A 23,899-nucleotide genomic window follows, 5' to 3' on the forward strand; every position below is an offset into this window, starting at 1 on the left:
ACAATGCAGTGATGGGGCACAGGTCTGTGACACACACAGCTTTACTGTTGAATAACAAACACAATGTGAGACAAGAGCCAGAGATAGTTCAAGATCAACAACAAAGGAACTGACTTGATGTGGTATATAGAATGCATCTCTTCTCAAACTGAGAACCTCTCAACTAAGCAAAGGGTGAATGATGAGACAAAGGCTTTCTGGCCATTTCAATCACTTCAGTAACTTCTGGTGGAACATCCAGTGCAAATAAAACAGCTTGCAGTGCATTTATGCCCTGACTAGAGCTGGCTGAATCCACAACCGAGACTTTTTATGACATGAACACATAGAGGTTCCTGTCAAGAATCAATACCTGAAACAACATTCTTGTTAGGCACCATGGGACAATATGAATGAACTGTGGTCTTTGTTGTTTGAGTTTTGCTACAAATTGCAGAACAATAATGAAACATGTAAAGCCTCCATAAATCTTTCCTGCCACCAAATAGAAAAACACATCCCTCATCTTCCCATCTCCTACCTGCTAAAACAAACACAACAGGGCAATAACCACATTTTCTCATGTGGTGTGCAAAAGAGTCATTGAAGTGCATCATTTCCATGAGGCACTGACTAAGGAGGCCTCCATCTTCTCAGCTCCAATGAAGGAGAACTCAGGCTGAGGGAGTATACCAAAGCCTTTATGTCCTCAGTATGTGAACAGCTGTAAATGGGATGCCCTGGACAATGGTCCATTACAAAACCTGTATGGATTTTCCGTATTGGGCATAGGTTTGCATGCTTCTCTGCCTGTCCTTATAACATATCATAACTTTGTTGCCTGATAACTCCTTCTCCAATCCTTACAAAGTAAGACTCCATGTCCTTAGCACAAGCTGGTTTACATAAGGCATCCTTTTCCTGGGGGGGGGGGGGGACAATTTTCAGGGAGCCCTAATGTTTGTCATAACACTTGATTGATCTTTAGAACAACAGACTCAATAGATCACTAGCATCCTGCCATGGCTGCCAGGCTCTGAAAAAAGTAAGAGAGTGAGTGCTGCATGTTCCCCTCACTTTCTCCCTTTTCTCCGAGTTTGTGTGATTTTGCAATTGGTATAGCTATAGTTCAGGGATGCAAGGGGTTGACCTCACATCTGAGGATACAGGGAGGTTTGGCTTATGGGGAAACATGCTGTGTTTTGTGACACTCACAGTGTCACAGTTTTGGCTAGTGACCTTCCACATTTTTCATTGCTTTGGGGTTTAATAACTGCAAGTCAATCAAGTGAAATATAATTATTCATAATGGACCCCGATTTTCTTCTCAAAAGAGACAAGCCCCAAAGAGCTCCTCAACCCACTAATAAAACATCCATCGACAGATTCTGTAATGGATCTGGTTCTGAATAGGAGAATCTCACTTTGTGACAGCTGTGTCTGGCAGCACCAAAAGCTCTGTAAGGGTGTGATGACTGCAGCCACTGGCATGTCCACTGAAGCATCCCCATCAACACACAAACAAATGGAAGTTTGAGAATGGTGGCTATCATGAAGCCTAGAAGAGTGAGGCCCAGAAGATGTTGAAGTGTCTGTTCTTGTTCCCATTTCATGTATTCTCATGTATTCTCACCCAATTTGCCAAGGGATTAGTTTTTCTGACTCTCTTTGCAGGCAGGAACTTCCCACACAGAAGAATATCAGTGTTTGCCGCCCCCAAAAAGCAATTCTTTGTGGTGGGACACTACAGGACATCACTTCATTTACTACAATCCATGTGAATTTAACTAGAAAAGAGCCCAGGTAATAGCCTCTCCTATACATTTCCTTGATGGAATCACCAGGAGCCAGTCAGGTGGAGGAACACAAGACTGTCTTTCTCCTGCAAGGCGTCTCTCCCACTAGCTAGCATCATGTGGCAGCATTTCATACTGAAACAGAAGGCCTGTCAGTGGGAATTGGAACAATGTTGCATGTATACCTTAGATGGAGAAGTGCCACAAGGGATTTATCATGCCCAGGGACACCATCTAGATTCCATGCAGCAACAAGGACATGATCTCGTGAAGAATCACCATCTTAAAACTAGAATATTAGATATGCTACTTTAAACTACTGAAGTCCAGCTGGCGATTAAGCTACACAGTCTCCTCTGGAACAAGAGCATTGGAAATAGAACTTCCTGTCTGCCTCAGATGGGGGAATATAGTCTATAGTCCTATATAGGAGATCTGTGGAGACATCGTGGTTTCATGGCATAAGTTTAAGACATGGCTATCAAATACATTTTAATTAGTGTTAATACATTTTATTTCATTAAAAGAAAAGGATAATATAAATGGTTACTATATGTGAACAAAGTTATGCATCAAAACTTCCAGTAACTTTTGGACAATCCAGACTCACATCAACCAAGTATCATATCTACAACAATGATGTGTCCAGACACACAGTGAACAACTTTATTCAGCAATTCAAAGAAAATTGCTTTGGCTCTTTATCATATGCTTCTTCAAGTAATTAAAACACAAAATGCATGACATGACCAGTTATAAATAATATACACTAATAAATATGTAATTTGCAAACAATTGTCTCTCTAAAGAACACTGTTTCAGTAATGACTTTGCTTATACTCTCCTTCAGACCTGGGGGATTACTACAATTTAGCATTATACTTTTTACTTTGGAGTATTCTGAAACTATTAGTCATTTTTTGGAGGAGTAGTTATATAAACAAGATAGTAGTGGGTTACAGGCAAAAGTATACAAGAAGGAAGATAAAGTAAATAATTATTTACAATGAAATAGTTTGCACCCAATTTTTGTTTTTAGAAATGTGTTTCAAAGACAAAATAGTAGACAAGTGAGGTTAACTATAGGTTAATTAGTACTGCAGCAAGATATGGGGATGACTGCCAACAGTTTTATACCAAGGGGTACACCAAATTACAGGTATATAAGATAAAAATAATCATGAAAAAGTGAAGGGATGATACAAATAGACTGTATTTTTCAAATGTATACTGATACAATAAAGAATAATGGTGTAATGAAAGAGATGCTTATTCCACTTATATATGCAAGAGGAACTAATATATTTTGGGATGTGAATAAACAAGATAAGTCTATTCTGAGTAGTAATGTATATACTGAAAATATGTATTTATGTAGGTTATACTCATTTTTTTAAGACTAAGCAATCATTAAAACAGCAATTGTGTTACAAGAAATTGATAAAGTTAGAGTTGATTCTAATATAAAACAGGGTACTTTTCTGTGTATGAAATGCCGTAAATGCAAATATGTTGATACTAATAAAATTTTGAAACAGCTTGTTACCAGCAAACAATATGCATGCAGATTCTATGTGGATTGCAACGCAGAGAACTTAGTATATCTAGCTAGTTGTAGAGTATGTTCTAAATTTTATGTTGGTAAGATGAACCAGAAATATAAAGACAGAATAATACAACATTTATCTGGTTTAAATGTAAAACTGATACTGAGATACTAATGTTTTGTATAAGTATGGAGCTTTAGCTGGAAATGAACATAATTTTAAATTTAGAGTTCTTGAATTGATCTTTAAGTTAGATAGAGGGAGTGATATAAATGACTTAATGGAATCTAAAGACCATAGAAGGATTACAATGCACAATAGCAGTAATCCACCAGGTTTGAGTGCAAGCGTAAAGCTGTTAATGAAACATTATCTTTTAAAGAGATAAATGATTGCAGATGACATATTTATTAGTGTATATTATTTAAATTTGGTCATGTATTTTCTGCCTTCATCTACTTGAAAAAGCACATGCTAGGTATGAAAGTGTGCTTTACTGAATTGCTGAAGAAAGTCTTTTAATATGATTCCATACACACCATTTTGGATATATTTGTCAACTAATTAAGATCTACTTGACAAAACTTGGGAAAATGGTCTAAGTTGCTTTTTCAAGTCACACATTATTTAGTTGGAAAATGAGAGTATCAGAATCAAGTCTACAGGGAGAAGCCTTATAACAATTCAAGCCTTAACCCTCTGTGCTGCACTGCAAAACCTATAGTCTCACCTATATAATTCCAAAAATTTCTCAGAACTGCCATTCTTAACTATATCCTCACAAAGCGCAATGTTCTCTTTTACTTGTGCTAAGTCTTAAATAGAAGATAAGTACTTTTGAATTACATTGTCTAGCAGAAAATGCAAGTTCTGAATGTTTCTGCATGTGTTTTGAACAGTTAGCATGCTTTATGTTTTGGTATCTGATTCTCAACAAATATCTCAACTGCTTCTATCCTGGGTCAGGACTACAAAGATGGCCAGCAATTTTTCACTTACTCAATTATCAAATAAATAAGCTCATTTTCTGTAGGACTTGTGTTTATTGTTTTAGAGGGCAGTCATTAAAAATAGTTCCCTTTGTTAAGATTATAGGAGTAAGATCAAAAGAAATCTTTAGCTGGGTGGTGAAGTGACAATATGAAGTTTGAATATAAAAAAGAAATTCTATTGGCCAGTGGCACAGGTGCAGGGTGTCTGACCATTCCACTGATGTCCTGAGTTCAGGAATGGACTTTGCAGGCCAGACAACTATCAGGAGGGTGCAGGGCAAGTTTTGCCACACCCTGGGAGGCAGGAATGACTGGGGTAAATAGGAGCATCATAGAAGAGACCGAAATAACTACCTATGTTTCTTTGCAAAAAGATTTGGAGCAGGAAATGGTGGTAGAATGTAATGTGTGGTACACACAACCATATAGTCACTGTTGTGACACAACTGCAATTCATTACACTACTACTACACTAACAAAAGGAAAAGGATGTGGAGGTCCCTGGCATTGCCCTTCGGACAGCAAGTGAGCAGTCAATGAGGGAAGAAACAAAATGCACAGCACAAGCTTCCTGAAGGACAGATGTGAAAAGAGTTATGTTCTAGGTGTGTGGCTTTAAAGACTTCACTGGCTAAATTCATGATGCTCCGTGCCAGTGTAAGTGCTTTCTAAATCAGTGTCAGGAAAAACTTTGTGTCCATTTGTACTGGTTTAATTACTGTGATGTACTAAAGGTGTGCTTTTTAGTATTATTAGCAAAAGGAGACACACCAAGTTTACTTGGATCTGGAATATTGTCTCATGATACTGCCTGATGTATAGGTATGAGCCAGCAATGTTTATACAGTTTACTATGGTAAGGTTGAAGTGAGTTCAGTCAAACCTACTTCAGTCGAAGTACAGAGGCCGAACGGTGACAATGTCGACCCCGACATTGTCGAAGTATGAATCTCGCCCCCTATCTCGACCCATTTTAAGGTCAAAGTCGAGTCGTTTCTACAGTCGGAATTCGACATTGTTGTTTTTGCTGACGTGGGTCGATGATCTCATCATTCGGCGGGGTCCAGTTCGACCTTACCATAGTAAACCTGTTTATACTGCAGGAATATTTATTGCTGTTCAAAAAGAGATATCTATGGTGCAGACTCACTAAGTATGAATAGGAGCTGTCAAGAGGGCACTGAAAACTGAGCAGCAACTTAAAAAAAGCTCATCTTCATTGATATAATTGTAAACAACAGAAGATAGCCCCCTTCCTTCTGCCATATTCCAGGTGGTATCTGATTTACTTCAGCTATTCAGAAAATCACCTCGACTACAGATGGTATATGTGTCGCAAAGTGCAGGTACTGTGCACAAAGTTGCGCGTGTGCAGTACATATTTGACACAACTATACACAGTCATATGACTGTAACAATACAGCAAGAAGTGCCTCCAAGCGATGTCATTGTTAAACAAAATAAGAGAGTTCCTTTTTAAACGTTGCTGTTGTACAGTCATAAAACACCACAGCAGAGGTGTAAGTTATATATTACCAAATTCTCTGATATGATATATTATTATTTCAGTGTACAACTATGTTAACCAGAATGCAAAACTTTACTGAATCCTCTGTACTTTGAATAGCTCATAATAGCAAACATGTTAGCTGCAATGTTAAAATGAGATTGCACTATTAAGGTAAGCACACTTCCATTCAAACTTAGGACTATATATAAAGAACTCCACAGAAAATGAAAATATCAAGTATGTATCTCTTTTCCTTCCTAAATAAGAAAACAGCATCGTGCAACAGTTAAAACTCATAAACTAAAATTAGGTCATGCTAGGACAACAAACTTGAGTGGTGGAGTACTGTTGCAAAAAAGCTCAGCAGTAAAATATAATGAAGGTTTAGTTTCATGTTCTCCATTTAAGGTTTTATTTTCTGATCTGGCTTAAGTCTTTGTAGATATTTTTTTTTTGTCATGTCAGCCTTTAACTGTAGCAGCATAATATATTCAGTAAAGACTCATCAATCAAGAAGAGAATTTCAAGATATTTAATGTTGTTTAACTACAACAGAAACAGGTATCGCAGTTGTGTACACGCTTATACACATCATGTTTTACTGACACTCAGTACCACCCGCATACACCACAGTTTTGGTAACAAATCCATTTCTAGTCATACAGTAAAGAATTGGTAATTAAACAAATCACATTTTATATCTTTACCTGCTGGATGGTTTGCATAGATATTTTCACTCTGCAGAAGATGGCTTGTGGCATTATTTCATATGAGGAATGCAGTTTTAAAAGCCTGATAAAAAGCCTGATAAAACAGGCATGGCTGGTAAAGAAATGTGTTACCAAAGCAAGACTTACTTAGTGCTTGTTGAAGCTTACATAAAGTGTTTAAGGAAACATTGAAGCATATATGGCTCTAATTCAGCACATGCAAAGATAAAAAGGCCAAGGTTATGTCATGCTGTAAAATTTGAGTCAAGACAAATCCTTTCATTTCATCTGTTTTTTTGCAGTGTGCAATGTTCCAGAGGCTTAGTTTGCCAACATCACTGTGTTTGACAGTTTAGCTAATATTTTTGCTGTAGGTTTTAGTATGACCTATATAAAGCCTCCTTGATAAAGGAAGTTACTTTAACTCTTGAATGTGATCAATTCTGCACCAGTTCTTCAAAAAAGGTGCAACATACGACATATATTGTATATGTAAAATGTTAAACAGAAATACTGAAAATTTCAAGCTACAAAAAAAAAACTTCTGATGTAAACACTGAAATATACATTTTCAGGCTTGATGTTTCATACTATTCGTCAATTTAACAAATTATAACTGCCCCTGCCTCTCTACTTGTTGAAATATAATTGAGCATGATTTGGAACAATCTGTGTTCACAGAAAACTGTTATGCTGGTCTTCTCATTTTCTCTGGGAGGACTCGAACGTCCATCCTGGTCTGTATTCACCATTTAGCATTTAGAAACATATTTTTAGATGTTTTTACCAGTGCGTGTGTGTGTGTGTGTGTGTGTGTGTGTGTGTGTGTGTGTGTGTGTGTGTGTGTGTGTGTGTGTGTGTGTGTGTATAAAACCCTGACTATGACCCAGTTGACCTGAGTTTGATTAACAGCTCAGGCGTCTCATGGACATGGCAGGGTGGGATGGGCATTACCATTCCGGGTGTGTGGGTAGACTTATGGGCACCTACAATGTCAATCTTGGTGGAGGACGGGGAAGACACACTGATAGACGTACCTGAAGAGGGGAACAGGGTGAAGACATGGATGAGCTGCTGTGGAGGCAGGGTGATACGTCACATGTCTCCACTGCATGTCTGCCCCCCAGGTATACCATTAGGTCCACAGGAGAGGAGGAAAAGCTAACACAACTTGGAGTAAATCTCTGTCTCATCAGGTGGGTGGCCAACTGGCTCACTGATAGGACCCTCAAAGTCAAAATAGGCACCTCCACCTCCGACAGCAGATCTATCACTAGTAGAGTTCCCCAGGGATCTGTCCTGGGACCCCTACTGTTTGGCATCTATTTCTCAGAGGTCCAGGCAAAGAAAAAAGCCCTGTGACTGACCAAGTTTGCAGATGACTGTAAGGTGGGTGCTGTCATTGACTCCCAAATGATGTTAACATACTGCAACAGGGTCTCACAGCAACTAATGACTGGTGCCAAAGTCATGGCCTCAAGCTAAATAAAAATAAATGTATCATCATACCATTCGGCAAAAACATGACCCTTACTGATTACCACATCAACGGCAACCCCCTACGCACACAACCTGTGGTGAGAGACCTGGGCACTCAGGTTGATAATCTCACATTCAATCATCATGTAGCAGCAGTGGTCAGAAAAGCCTTTTACTTTGGTCATCTCATAAGTAAAGGGATTGCATCCAGAAAAAATTAGGTTATTACCTCTCTATACTCCTCCCTCATTAGACCAATAATTGAGTATAACACCCTGTTTGGGATGTACCTCTCCAAACATCTGCACCAACTGGAAAGGCCACTGAAATACCTCACAAAGAGAATCCATGGCCTCCATCACCTGTTCTATGCATACAGGCTCAAATCACTATCACTCTGCTCGGTATTGTACAGATTGCTCATGGGTGATCTGTGTCTTGCTTACAAGGCAGTCTCGGACTCTGCCCTACTAGAGATGCTCCATATCCATAAGTGTAACTCCTGACGCACTACTCGCTCAAAAGGCCTGAATCTAATATGCGACATCAACCAAACCTGCTAGAGAGACAGGTTTGTCTCCCAGAGGCTGCCCTGTCTCTGGAATAGACTCCCCATACACTTCAAACAGAGCAACTCACTGACCTTTTTCAAGCACAACACTGATGAGTGGATGGGTAACCACAAAATTGTCCTAAGTGTTCCACCTGTGTCTCTCATTGGCAGGGGTGACAGCTGCTGACAGGTTTCTTTTTGGGGATAAACTCTTGGCTAGGCCTGGAAGGGCCCCAGACCATTAGCCTAGTATCCTCCTATGATATACTTACACTTAGACACACACACACATACACACACGCACACACACACACACACACACACACACACACACACACACACACACACACACACACACACACACACACACACACATATCTATATAGACTAGTGACCTGACAGTGTAAATTAGAAGTTATGTACTCACCATAACGTTCCATCTGAGTAGGTGACTTCATTCGGATGCAACCTGTGGGTATCGGATCCGACCTCGGATCCGAGCCGGCAATTCAAAAGCTTAGGCTCCGAGCTCCTAGCTCCTCCCTCTTACCCATAACCCCTTGCCACACCCTGACTGACCTCAGATTGAGTTTGCCTCAAATACTGACCACAGTATACTAAAACAGCATAAATACTCGCTCTATAAAGGTCAGGGGGATGGAGGGGGGGGATGGTTGCATCCGAATGAAGTCACCTACTCAGATGGAACGTTATGGTGAGTACATAACTTCTAAATCTGAAGTAGGAAGACTTCATTCGTCTGCAACCTGTGGGACAGAGTCCCTAGCTACCTGAATCTTGGGCGCCATCATGGAAGGATGTTCCGAGCACCGCTGAGCCAAAGGATGCTCTTCCTCTAGAAACAACATCCACCTTGTAATGAGAAATAAAAGTATGAGGCGAGGCCCAAGTAGCTGCCGCAGATATCATCCAACGAAACACGGGACTTAAAGGCGGCTGACGAAACTGCCCTAGTAGAATGAGCCGTAACCCTCTTAGGAGCAGGTCTGCCTGAAGTGTCATATGCCTGCAATATGCAATTAGCAATCCATTTAGACAGAGTGACTTTAGACACTGCTTTACCCAGAGCAAATTTAGCAAAGGAGACGAACAGCTGATCTGATTTCCTGTGGCCAGCTGTCCTGTTAATATATAAACGTAATTGTCTATGAACATCCAATGATTGCAATTTGTATTCCCTTTGTTTGAATACTTGGGAAAAAAAACAGGCAAATTGATAGACTGGTTAATATTGGATTCAGAAGAGACCTTCGGAAGAAAAGATGGATTGGTCCTGAGGCACACCCTATCAGGGAAGAAAGAAAGGTAAGGCGGTTTGACACAAAGAGCCTGAAGCTCAGACACCCTTCTGGCTGAAGTGATAGCTACCAGAAAGACAGTCTTCCAGGAAAGGAATTTTAAATCAGCAGAAGCTGCAGGCTCGAAGGGAGGAGCAGTAAGGGCCTGCAGGACTAAAGACAAATCACAAGGCGGTGCAAGCTCCTTGACTGGAGGCCTTGATAAAAAAGTCCCTTGAGAAAGGATTTGCATAATTTCGCTGTCATAAGGGGAGCCGTCTCCTGTCCAATGTGATAATGCGATATAGCCGCCAATTGTACTTTTTAATCGTGGAAGAACTGGCCCCTTGATGAAAGAGGTCTGTTAAAATTATAGCACCGCAGAGATAGGTGCTGAAAAAGGATCCACCGTTCTCTGCCCTGCCCATATAGAGAACCTCTTCCATTTACTCCGATAAACCTGTCTGGTAGAAGGTTTATGCAGCCACCAAAATTGCTTTGACCGGTGAAGAGATACCGGGAGTCCTAATTAAGGTTGGAATTGGAGCAGCCAAGCTGTCAACTTCAGGGTCCAGATTGGGAACTGGCATTCCCAGAGGGTGAGAGATGAGATCCAAATTGGATCCAGAATCCATGGTGGATTGATTTTGTGAGACCATACTGAGGGGAACCAAGGTTGTCGAGGCCAGAATGGGGCAATGAGAATCATTCTGCTCCCCAAACTGTTGGCTTTCTGCAGAAACCTCTGCATCAGAGGAAGTGGAGGGTAGGCATAAAGGAGACCGGGAGGCCAAGCATGCACCAGAGCATCCTCGAACTCCTGGTGGGGAAGTAGAGCGAAGAAATTGTCGCATTTGGCGTTTGAGGGAGAAGCAAAAAGATCGCAACAGGGTTGCCCCAAACGGCAAAAATCTTCTTCGCTACTTGAAGGTTTAGGGACCACTCGTGTGGAGAAAGGATGGTGCGACTGAGCTTGTCCGCAAGGATGTTGGACTTTCCGGAATGCGTTGCTATCAGAAAGCGTTTGGTGGAAATTGCCCATTCCCAGACTCTCATGGCTTCTCGACAAAGGGGATAAGACCTGGTTCCTCCTGCTTGTTGATATACCAGACTACGGACATGTTGTCTGTCTGAATCGCAATAGTCCCTGTAGGAAGAACGTGGTGAAGTGCTTGCAACGCTAGGAGCACCGCCTCATTTCCAGGACATTTATATGCAATGAAGTCTCTGTGGGATTCCACGTGCCTTGGACAATCTTTCCGCAGAATGCCCCCACCCGAGGCAAGAAGCGTCCGTGGTCACTGTGGCTCGGGAAATGCAGCAAAAGGGTCTTCCTGCTAGGGGCTCCGGAGAAAGAAGCCACCACAGAAGGGAGTCCCTGCACGCTCTGCTGACCGCAATCGCAGCGTTTAGTGACGAACAAAGAGGAGACCACTGCACTTGAAGGGTCCATTGAAGAACCCGCATGTGTAAGCGGGCATGAACTAGAAGCGGAATAGCTGCCGCCATAGAACCTAGGGCCCTCAGGACCGAAGCTGCAGTTGGTGACGGTTGAAGGATCGCTGTCACATGACACCTCAGGCTGACGATACGGTCTGGGGTGAGGAAGGCTCGCATTGATCTGGTGTCTAGTCTTCCTCCTATGAAATCTATAATTTGAGTTGGATTCAGGAAAGATTTCTCCCAGTTGATCGTTATGCCCAGCCTTGGTGCTAGTTGAAGGAAGTAATCCCTGGCTGAGCACAGAAGATGCCTTGATGATGCAGTTAGGAGCCAGTCGTCCAGGTACGGAAAGACCTGTAATCCCTGGAGCCTCAGGTGGGCCGCTACCACCGCTAACACCTTGGTAAACACCCTGGGGCTGAGGTGAGACCAAAGGGAGGACCCTGAACTGATAGTGACTGGCTCCCAGCCAGAAGCGAAGAAACCTCCTGGATCGTCTGTCCATCCGAATGTGGTAGTACGCATCCTTGAGGTCTATGGAACACATCCAGTCGTTCTCCCTCAACAGGGGGAGTATAGATTGCAGGGTGACCATCCGGAACTTTTGCTTGGTTACTGACAGGTTCAACAGGGAAAGGTCTAAAATTGGTCTTAAGTCCCCCGTCTTCTTTGGCACCAAAAAGAACCTGGAGTAAAACCCTAATCCGGCTTGATCTGGGGGGACGCGCTGGATGGCTCTTTTTCCTAGCAGCTGCTCGATTTCGAGAGCTGCCGCCTCCCTTTGGTCGGGTGGAACATCTGGGAGGCTGCGAGATTTGGGGATCTTGATTAGGGGTATTGAATATCCTCTGGATATGAGCGAAGCCCCCAACTGTCTGTTGTTATGGACTCCCAAGAAGTCAGGTGCATCGAAAACCGCCCCCCGACTGCCTCCAGAGACGGACAGCCGGGCAACCCTTCAGGGCTGCTGCGTGGGTCTCTCAGAGAAGGGTTCTCTGGACCCAAAATTGCCAGGAGCCCCCCTGCCTCTGGCACGACGACCTCCCCGTCCTCCTCTGCCACGGAAGGACTGGTTATCCGGAGCAGGTTGGGACTGCTGCGACTTCTGGAACCACATCTTCTTCTGTCCCTTTTGGTTCTTAGAGAAGGACCTCTGGGGAGCTGAGAAGCGGACTCCGATGGCAGACAGCGTCTTCCCGTCCTTTTCGCTCTGGACAAGTGTCTCGCGAACAGTCTTGCCAAATAAGGCAGAACCATCAAAGGGCATTCGAAGGTCGCCTTAAAGGGCTCAGCAAAATCACAATGGCGGAGCCAGGCCTGTCGCCTCATGACAAGGCCTGCTCCGCTGGCTCTAGCGGCTCCCTCAGTAGCATGAGACAGCAGCCGCATAGATGTGTTGGATACAGATCTGAGAGTGGCCATTCGGGTGGAATAAACCTGCCTATCCTCACTCGAGATGGACTCCGGGGGAGATGCAGCGTACTCCTTAATCAGATCTCGCTGCATCCTAATGACATGCGCCATGTAGTTCAGCGCTCTCAAGGAGAAGGTCGCTGAACTAAACACTCGCTTCCCAATTCGATCCATCGAACGGGACTCCTTGCCCGGAGGATGAACGGAGGGGCTCTCCTGGGCCAATTCCCTCTTTGTGGCCGCAGCCATCATCATGGCATCTACTGGGGGACCCTTACTCCAGTGGGTGCGGTCTGATGGAGGAGAAAGAATGCGGTCCGGGCGTTTTGGGATAGGCTCAATGGTGTCCGGATCCTTCCACGCCTGATAGATATAAGATCTACCAGGGGTCAGCAGGAGGGGACACCCAAGAGGTAGAAGGGCCCCTCGAATGCCTCCAAGAACACAGACTCGTCGAAGAAGCCTTGGGGCAGACCACCCCCGATCCTTAACATCTCCATGATGTCTCCAAATGAGACGTCCTCAGGGGTGACCTAGGGAGCCTTCCCTTCATCCAAGTCCGTGTCTTCAGTGACGGACTCAGGGAGTCCATGTGCCTCCTCTTGCACTTGCGCTTCGAGGTACTTCATCGGGGCTGTCCGAGGAGTACTCTTCAGCAGATGGATGTTCCAAGGGAACCACTTGGGACATCGAGGCGGGCTCTCCCTGGGTCTGGCTGGTGGGGGCCTGGCCCACCTGCAAGGGAGTACGGGATGGAGCCATGGCAGGGACCGGGTTCCGGATGTCCTCGACAGTGCCCTTTCCATAACGTTGAAAGCCGAGGGGAGCCAGCTTCTAAGCCCCGAGCCGACCCCACCGGATCCGACGTGCGGATCGAGTCGGAGCGAAACCGCCGGATCCGAGAGACCAGTGTGCTCCGACCTGGACGGAGCCGAACACACCAGCTCCCTCGATCCGAGGCTCGCCCTCGGCTCCGAGAGGTCGGGTCCGAAGTACCCGAAGCACTCAAGGGATGGGACGGATCCGAGGTGCGCCGACCAATCGGATCCGACCCACCCCCGGATCCAAATCTGCACGGCGCCGAAAACTCCGAACCCGTGGTATGGGTCGGAGAAGGAGCTACGGGGGCGAAAAGAGGGGTCGAAGCCCCTCCCGGTTGGGGGGGGGGCTAGGAGCACTCCCATTTGCATTTGGGCCTGGATGAATTTCCTCATCATCCGGTCCATATCAGCTTCGCTCATCGAAAAGGTCGATCTAGAGGAGGCCACCGAAGCGGACCTAGAGAACCGTCTCGGTGACCTCCTGGAAGGGCTAGCCTCCTCCTCCTCGGGTCCAGGAGAGAACCGAGGGAGTGGAGCCAAGGAGGAGGAAAGCTAGAAGGCACAGGGAAGCCCGCTTAGATGGAGGAGCCGAGCTGGAAGCTCGCCTCCTCTTGTGGTGCTTCTCCTGTGCCTCTCCTTCTCTCCCTACTAGAATCCTTCCCTCCGGCATTTTTAAGGGAGGTTGAGTCCCAGCCGGAGGGAGAACTGACAGCAACAAGTTGCTGACTGGAGGGCAGAGGCGAAGCAGTATCTGGGGTAAAAGACCCGCCAGCACTAACCGACCTCCCTTAAAGCCGAGGTTGAACCCTGCACAAATGGTACAACCAGAAGACAGGTGTTCAACCCCCAAGCATTTAACGCACCGAGTGTGGCCATCTGCTGGGGACAGCTTATGGCCACACTCGGTACATTTCGAAAAGACAGCCTTAGGGGCTTCAGACATAACACCTAAGGCCTAAACACACACACACACACACAAAACTACGAAAAACCCGTAAATGAGAATTTCAACAATTTTCCTGTCAGAAAACCACTTATCTCAAAAACCACGCCAGGAGCTCAAGAATTCCGTTGCTTCTTGAAAAGCGGCAAACGAAATCTGAGGTCAGTCAGGGCGTGGCAAGGGGTTATGGGTAAGAGGGAGGAGCTAGGAGCTCGGAGCCTAAGCTTTTGAATTGCCGGCTCGGATCCGAGGTCGGATCCGATACCCACAGGTTGCAGACGAATGAAGTCTTCCTACTTCAGATCATTAGTTCTAGATAATTGCCACTGTTGATGTAACAACCCAATCCCATTTGTAGAAATGGAAAAAAGGGGATGTGGATGGACAAATATATATGTATGTGTGTATACATACACACACATTCATATTGATATATATGCATGTATTAATGTATGTATGTATATATGTATGTGTGTATACATACATACACATTCATATTCATATATATGCATGTATTAATGTATGTATGTATATATGTATGTGTGCATACATACATACACATTCATATTCATATATATGCATGTATTAATGTATGTATGTATATATATATATTTGTGTATACATACATATACATTCATATTCATATATGTGCATGTATTAATGTATGTATGTATGTATATATGTATGTGTGTATACATACATACACATTCATATTTATATATATATATATATATACATGTATTAATGTATGTATGTATGTATATATGTATGTGTGTATACATACATACACATTCATATTCATATATATGCATGTATTAATGTATGTATGTATGTATATATGTATGTGTGCATACATACATACACATTCATATATACATATATATGCATGTATTAATGTATGTATGTATATATGTATGTGTGTATACATACATATACATTCATATTCATATATGTGCATGCATTAATGTATGTATGTATGTGTGTATACATACATACACATTCATATTCATATATATGCATGTATTAATGTATGTATGTATGTATATATGTATGTGTGTATACATACATACACATTCATATTCATATATGTGCATGTATTAATGTATGTATGCATTTATTTATTTATTGACTGGGTCAGAAACCAATTTTCAGTGGAGGCCCATGGAGAAAAGCTCCACAATGAGTAAATAACAACATCAGATTACAGAAGATAGGTAGTTATACAATTTTAGAAAGAAAGACTTTAAAATTTATAAAAAAAATATACACAACAATTATCACACCATAGCAAACTTTTTACAAATACTGTAACACCTTCTATTTAACACAGAGGTGAAGATAGACATCTTGTAGAAAAAAATAAATTGTATTTAATTCAATTTAAGTATGTTGCCTTAAAAACTGAGATATACACTAGTACCCACCTACTATATATTTTTTTCACCAGGGAATGAGTTAGGGAGAAATAGTAGGTGGATTGGTTGTTATTAACTTCCAAGTGTCTAGACAGTAAAATACCTTACCTGCATTAACTTAAACAAATGTTAGTGGGTGTATTAGTACATTTATGCTGTATAGTTCCTTAGTCAAACCTCTGTACTGATGAGTAAATCACCAGGACTAAACAGCTGTATATTGCTCTCCAGTTAGAGCCCCCCCCCCCCAACTAAAGTCAATTTTCTTTTGAGAAATACTCAAATCTATAAACTAGCATTTCATTTCCTCTCCTGTTTCATCTGTAACTAACCCTAGCTTTAATTCTATATCCTTTTAAGAATGTCAGAAAATTATACTCTGTGCCCATAACATAGCCTATAACTTAGTGCAAATATACAGTTTAAATTACAGTTAAAATTTCAGTTTAACATATTACAATTTAAGCTAACATTACTTACCTACCAAAGTCTAAAGAAACACTTAGAGTCAGTGTTAGCCCGCTTCGTTGGCCCTCGCTGCACTCAGGCTTGCTCCGCTCCCCTCCCTGCCCCCTATTGCCACCCGCCCCCACTACTTCTACATTTATTCTAACCCCTAATCATCTGACCAGTAGTCCAACCCCTAATTCCCTAACAACTATCCCAACCCACTCATCCTACCTCCCCCCCACCCCCCACTCCAATTACATACCTCACTGATCCCACTCCCAACACACATTCCCAGACAATACAACTCTACCCTCACACACAGCCAACCAGGAATCATAGTTGTACTTCTCACTCAAAGTAGTATCATGTTACCCACACTCACATCCCTATCTCTAGCTCTACTATCGCTAACCTTCCTAACTTCCTTACAAACAGACATACCGCTGCACAACTACTATCACACTACCCACACTAGCCCACCCTCTCAAACCCACTCAGACTTCTACATCTGCCCTACAATCTTAAATCTCACAACTATATATTACTCACTAACAAAAATTACACCATCTCACCACACTAAGAAAAACTCTCATAGACCAAGCTCACAAACAATTAATATTAAAAAACACATACTGACACTCCTACAAACTCTGCTAACCTCTGGTGACATTCACCCAAATCCAGGTCCCCTCTCAGCAAGACAAACATCTGACCTGCTAATCCTAAATCTCAACATAAGAAGTATTACCAACAAGCTAACAGACCTACATGCATTCATAGCCCACTACATCCCTGATATACTCGCCATTACAGAAACCTGGCTTAAACCCAGTATCCAAGATGAAGACTTTCTTCCCCCAGGGTATAATACACTTAGATCTGATAGAACAAACAGGAAAGGAGGAGGAGTAGCCATTCTCTTTAAAAACACCCTTAACCTCCAGCTCCTGCACAACACGCCACCCACTTTTCAAAATGCTGAAGTCCTATTTTCTGTCCTGTCTATAAGAAACACCAAGAAGATCAATATAATATGCTGCTACATACCTCCAGGCAACAACTCGCTCATAATAGAAGACATCCTACACTGGACAAAGGACAATCTACCTCAGGAAACAATCCTACTAGGACACCTTAACACTGACTGGGCAGCCTGTAACTCCAGAAGCCCCTCTAGTCATATCAATCTATATGGGTTCTCTCAACTAAGTAAAAAAACAACTAGAATAGATGAGAAAACAAAGAGAGAATCCATACTGGACTGGACACTAACCAACTATCCCAAACAAAACTATACAGTAGGCTGTCTCCCAGATGACTTAAGTGATCATCTCCCCACCTTCCTACTCCAGAAACACTCCAATCACCCCAAACCAGTAGTCTACAAATTTGTACGAGATGACCGTAACCTTACCCCACGATTCCTAAATACTGTCCTAAGCCACTGCAACTGGGAACCACTACGGACACTCGGGTTAGACCAGGCAGTAGACTACTTCAATACTACCTTCTCTAACATCCTTAACGGTCTAGCTCCCAGCAGAAAGATCAGAGTTAAAGCCAACTATGCACCCTGGCTAAATAGGGACACCAGAGCCTTACTAAAAGCTAGAGATAAAGCCTGGAAAATCTGGAAAACTGACAAACCCCCTAGCTCCAGACAATACTATCAACAGCTTAGAAACAAGGCCAAGGCTGAATCCAAAATAAACAAACAAAACTATTTTCTTAGCACCCAAAGGAAATATTCAAATAGTCCACAAAAATTCTGGCATGCCATTAACTCCCTACTAAAGCCAGGCAAAACCACAACCCCAGCACCCATCTCTACTAACAATACCCTAGACATAGCTTTTCAATTTAATAACCATTTTACTAAATCCATCTTAGCTCTGTCCAGTCAAATAACCAAAAACAGTCTACCTCAGTCACAACCTAACCTATCCCACACCATCCCCTCTTTCAGCCTATCACCAGTGCCCACCTCAACTATCAAAAAACTCCTCCTAAAACTAAAGCCAACCACACTAGCAGCTGATAACATACCTGCTGCATACCTAAAATGGCTAGTGACTCCCTATCATATCCTGTCTCCATCCTTATCAACCGCTCCATACTAGAATCCTACATACCCAAACTCTGGAAAGTATCTCACATCATTCCTCTCCATAAAGGAGGGAATTCTTATGAATTCTCCAACTACCGACCTATTGCCATCCTTTGCCCCTTATCCAAAATTCTTGAGAAATGCATCCACTTGCAAGTGATGACATTTCTTAACACACACAATCTACTATCTACCACACAACACGGTTTCCGTCCACATCACAGCACTACCACAGCCCTTCTATCCTTCACTAATTATATAAACCTTCACAGGAATGATAACAAATATGTATCAGCCATTTTCCTAGACCTCTCAAAAGCATTTGATATGGTCTCCCACTCCATTCTACTAGACTCACTAACATCATTATCCTTCACCTCCTCTACTATAGCCTGGTTCAGAAGCTACTTGTCTGACAGGCAACAATCAGTCCAGTGGAAAGGAACTCTGTCTACACAACTTCCAACCACCATAGGAGTCCCACAGGGCTCTATACTGGGCCTGCTATTGTTCTCTATTTTCACAAATAACCTCAAATGCTCTACACAACATGCCACACTCATACAGTATGTGGATGATTCAACCTTGATCTGCTCCGCCTCATCTCCCACCACCTTGCATACACTCACTCAAGATACCTTTATCTCAGTAGAAAAATGGATATCGGGTATCCAACTAATTCTAAATCCTAAAAAGACAAAACTGCTACTATTTACCTCTAATAGATCAAAAAAAAAACCTCTCCTTTACCATAACATCTAAGGATAGCACCACCATCTCCCCTTCTAACCACACCAAACTTCTGGGCATTGAAATAGACAATAATCTCCACTTTGATGTTCACATCTCACATACCATAAAACTAGTACACAAAAAACTAGGTTCCCTATACAGGCATAAGTCCTTTCTCTCACAAAAAACAAGAGTCACTCTTGCACAAAGCCACCTCCTCTCAACTCTATTATACGCAGCACCAATCTTTACCCAAATCAGACAGTGTGATCTAGACAAACTAGAATCATGCTACAATAAAATAGCCAAGTTTGCTACTAACTCAACCTATAGAACCCATCACTGTGCTGTACTAAAAGAACTAAAATGGCTTGAGCTACCACAGCTACTTAACTATCACCAGCTGGGCACAGCCTACAATATTCTCAAATATCCTGAAAAAACCCTCATTATCCAACCTACTTACTATCTATAATGCAAACCGGTACCTAAGATCCAGTGAAAAATCTCTCCTCTCCATCACCAAGGCTAACAATAATGCAGGGAAAGCACTCTACTCCCACACCGTTGCAAGAAACTGGAACTCTCTTCTCCTATCCGTGTCCACTGCCCCCTCCACATCCATATTCAAAAACTCCCTCAAATCGCACCTTCTTAGTACCTGGTTATGCCCTTGTATCAAGTAACCCTACCCATACTACTATTAACTCCCCATATTCCTCTCTGATCACATGCTGGAGCTCTGATCCCCTGTAGGCTTGGTCATCTGAAAGGGTACTTTTAACTGTAAAATCTTACTTGATATATTTTCTTTTCTTACCAATGTATAACTGACATTGTCTTTTTACCCATGTTCTATATCTTTTCACCTGGAGTGTTTTTATAAATTCTTGTTATATTACTATGCTCAGCATGCATTATGTAACCTGTTTTGTGTATTATGCTGGATGTACTGTATTTATGTAAATTGATGTTGGAGCTTTTCTCCCCGGGCCTCCGCTGAAAATGGACCTGGTCCAGTCGGAATTTCCCGGTTAACAAATGTAAAATAAAATAAATAAATAAATAAATTATGGCTTTGGATAGAGGGAGCAATAAGGAGAAGATTTTGGGGTCTGGTATTAAGGAAACAAGGACATATGGGGTTATTAAGATAGTAGCTTTTTAGTGAGGATTTAAAAGCATTAAGGGAATCTAACAAAGTAATAGATGTTGGTAGAGCATTCCATAATTTAGCTATGGAATAGGAGTATAGGCTTTGTCCTGCTCTTTTGTTTGGTTTTGACATTTAGTTATTTATTTATTTGACATTTGTTAACCAGGTTGGTCCAGCTGGGCCAGGAGCCCATTTTCAGTGGCGACCTGAGGAGAACAGCTCTTATAAAACAATTTAGGATTACATAGGTAACAAAAAAATAGAAAGTACCATAACCAAGTATCACTCCAAAATATTTTTATTTATTTATTTTTATTTTACATTTGTTTACCGGGCTAGTCCAACTAGATACATTTCCATTTTCAGCAGAGGCCCGAGGAGAAAATCTCCACATTGAAGTTAATACAAACAAGTCATTTACATAAAGAAAGTAAGTAGTTAGTAAAATACCAACAGAAATAAGGTTTAATCTAGATTATAGTAGTTGAAAATATATATTAGTAAGGACATTTACTCTAATTTTCTTTACAGTACAAGATAGGGGAGTTATACTTTAGTAAAACATTCATGAAGAGTCTAATTAATTAAGTAAGTATAAACCATAGAGAGTTCTATATAAATTCATAACAGAGGCTAATTAACAAGGGTGATTTAGAGAATGTCTACTCAAGGAGAGTGAGTAGAAAGAGGTGAGAGAGGGTGATTCAGAGAAGAGTAATTAGTAGAATCATAAGATTAGTCAGGATTGATGCATGGGCATAGCCAGAGTGTTTTTAGATGTTGTTTGAGCTTTTGTTTAAAGAGGAAGGGTGACAAGGTAGAAGTTAGAGTAGTCGGTAGAAGATTCCAGTATTTACCTATGGTGTTGGAGAAAAGTGAGTCACCTGCTATGTTATTGGACTTGCTTAACTTCACAAGAAGTTTATTAGAGGAGCGTAAAGAATTTAGGTTAGAATATGGAGAAATAAGGTCAGAAAGTATAGGAGTATTTTTTGGTTGGTAAAATATCCTATGAACAAAGGTAAGTTGGGAGAGTAATAGTGTATTTTTTAGTTCTAGCCAGTCTAGTTGTTGTAGATTCTGACAGTGGTGAGTTCTAAATGGGTTTCAGGTGGCAAATCTAGCAATGCTATAGTATGCATTTGCTAGTTTAGTGAGGTTATTTTTCTTTAGGTTAGTGTATATGGATGAAGCATAAAGAAGAATAGAAATAAGATGAGAATGAGCAAGTGTGATTTTGGCCTGTGGAGTTAACAAGGTTTTAATTCTGTATAAGGAGCCGAGTTTTCTATTTACGGTTTTAATAGTGTTATTAATGTGATTATCAAAAGTGAGGTTATTGTCAATTATAATACCTAATAGCTTAGTGGTAGAGTCAGGGGCTATATGTGTGCCATTGTTGGAAGTAATAGAGAAGTCTATGAGGGGAGACTTAATATTAGGCCTAAAGAGCAGGAGTTTGGTTTTATTGGCATTCAAAAGGAGGCAGCGTTTCAAGAACCATGCCTCGACTGTGCTAAATACATTCTGTGTTAGGGTTTGTAGTTCAGGGGAAGTGTTAGCAGAGCATATGAGTGTTGAGTCATCTGCATATTGAATACATGTAGCTTGAGGTATTGCTGCATGTAAGTCATTTATGAATAAAGAGAAGAGGAGAGGTCCTAGGATGGACCCCTGTGGGACTCCGAGAGAGACTGGTAGAAGGGATGAAAGAGTATTATCCCAGAGAACTGCCTGTTGCCTGTTATTAAGGTAGGAAGTGAACCATTGAATAGCTTTGGTATCTAGAGAGAGGATTCAAGGGTTTTTATGAGCATATTATGGTTTACCATGTCAAAGGCTTTTGACAGGTCTATAAAGAGTGCTGATGACAGAATACTATTATTGCGGTTTCTATTTATACACTCGGTAAAAGATAGGAGAGCTGTTGTAGTACTATGAAATGGCCTAAAGCCATGTTGGCAGTTGGCTAGTAAGTTATATTGAGTTAAGTGGTGCATTAGCTGATGATGAATACATTTCTCCATAATTTTGCTAAGGGTGATAAGAGTGCAATAGGCCTATAGTTAGAATAGTCATTTGAGCTACCTCGTTTATGTAAAGGAATTATGTGGGAAATTTTCCAGATAGCAGGGATGGTACCTTCACTGATGGTTCTATTTATAAGGAGAGATATGGGATAGGAAACTTCTTCAGCTGCTTTTTGAAGGTATTCAGATGGTAACTGATCTGCAGAAGGGGTACAAGGTTTGAGTTTTTGGATGAGTTTTAGGATGTAAGAAGTAGAGATGGGTTGTAGTTGGAATATAGGGAGATTAGTAGATGTACCAGTAGGAAGGTTAGATTTGTCTATTGTGAGATGACTTGCTAGTGAATTAATAGTGTCTGTGAAAAAGGAGTTGAAGGCATTGGCAGTTTGATGTGAGGTATTCTTTTCAGGCCCTGAAGGTGAAGGTGTACTAGAGTGGCCTGGGTGTAGGAGTGAATTTAGGGTTGACCAGAACCTTTTGGGGTTGTTATGATGAGTTTGCTGTAGTTTACAGTAATAGTTCTTTTTATCTGTAAAACAGCTTTTAGTGCTATTTCTTAACTGTCTAAAGGCTTGTTGGTCTGAAGTCTTTTTGTACTTCTCCATTTAGCCCAAGATTTATTCCTAAGTAGTATTTTCTGTTTTGTCTCTTTGGACAGCCAGGGGGCAGGTTTAGATTTAACTCTGATAGATCGTTTTGGAGCATGTTGGTCAAGGATTGATAGGAATTTGGTATTGAAATATGCGATGGCATCTTCCAGGGTTAGGGTTTTTAGAAGATTCCATTTACAGGCTTTTAATTCATTTTTGAATAATAATGGGTTGAAGTGTTTCTTGCTACATGAAACCCTGTAGGTAGGGATGTAATTAATGTCACTCTTTTGTCTTATGATGTAAGTTAAGGAATGATCACTTACATCATCAGGCAAAGTTCCTATTGTATATGTTTGTTGCTGTTTGTTAATAAGAATCCAATCTAAAATACTTTCTTTGTTATTGTGTTTATTGATTCTTGTGGGATTATTGATTAGCTGAGTAAAGCCATGAAGATTAATGTGAGATGAAGGATTATTTGTATTGATAGAGGACCAATCACAGTTAAAGTCTCCTAAAATGATTGTTTCTTGTGGTTAGGAAGAAGATATCCAACTTAAGATATTCTCAATTGTAGTGTAATTATTACCAGCGGGTAGGTAGATACAGATGATATAAATAGATTTATTAGGGTTAAGTTGTAGTTCAGAGGTAAGGATCTCAGCTTTAACATCTTTTAGTGGGTTGGAAGGTTGTGCAGTGATTTTTAGTCCATTTTTAAACAGAAGTGCTACTCCTCCACCCTTACGTTGTATGCGGTCCATTCTCAATATGTTATATCCAGGGGGGAGTATTGCATTATCTTTAGTACTAGGTTTCAGCCAAGTTTCAGTGAGACAGAAAATATCAAAGGAGTGAGTATCAAGGAGGGCATGGAGATGAGCAATCTTATTGTTAATACTCATGGATATTGAGGTGTCCAATAAGTAAGG

At 41.7% G+C, this 23,899-nt stretch overlaps 1 protein-coding gene across 1 annotated transcript in view; it reads right to left on the bottom strand.

Annotated features, from left to right (window-relative positions):
- The window catches only part of HTRA1 (HtrA serine peptidase 1), a 373,177-nt gene that overhangs the window by 268,955 nt on the left and 80,323 nt on the right, over positions 1-23,899 (bottom strand). The window lies entirely within an intron of this gene.

This window comes from Protopterus annectens, chromosome 14.part0 (genome assembly GCF_019279795.1).
Source record: "Protopterus annectens isolate FY-2018-M chromosome 14.part0, PAN1.0, whole genome shotgun sequence".
NCBI lineage: Eukaryota > Metazoa > Chordata > Ceratodontiformes > Protopteridae > Protopterus > Protopterus annectens.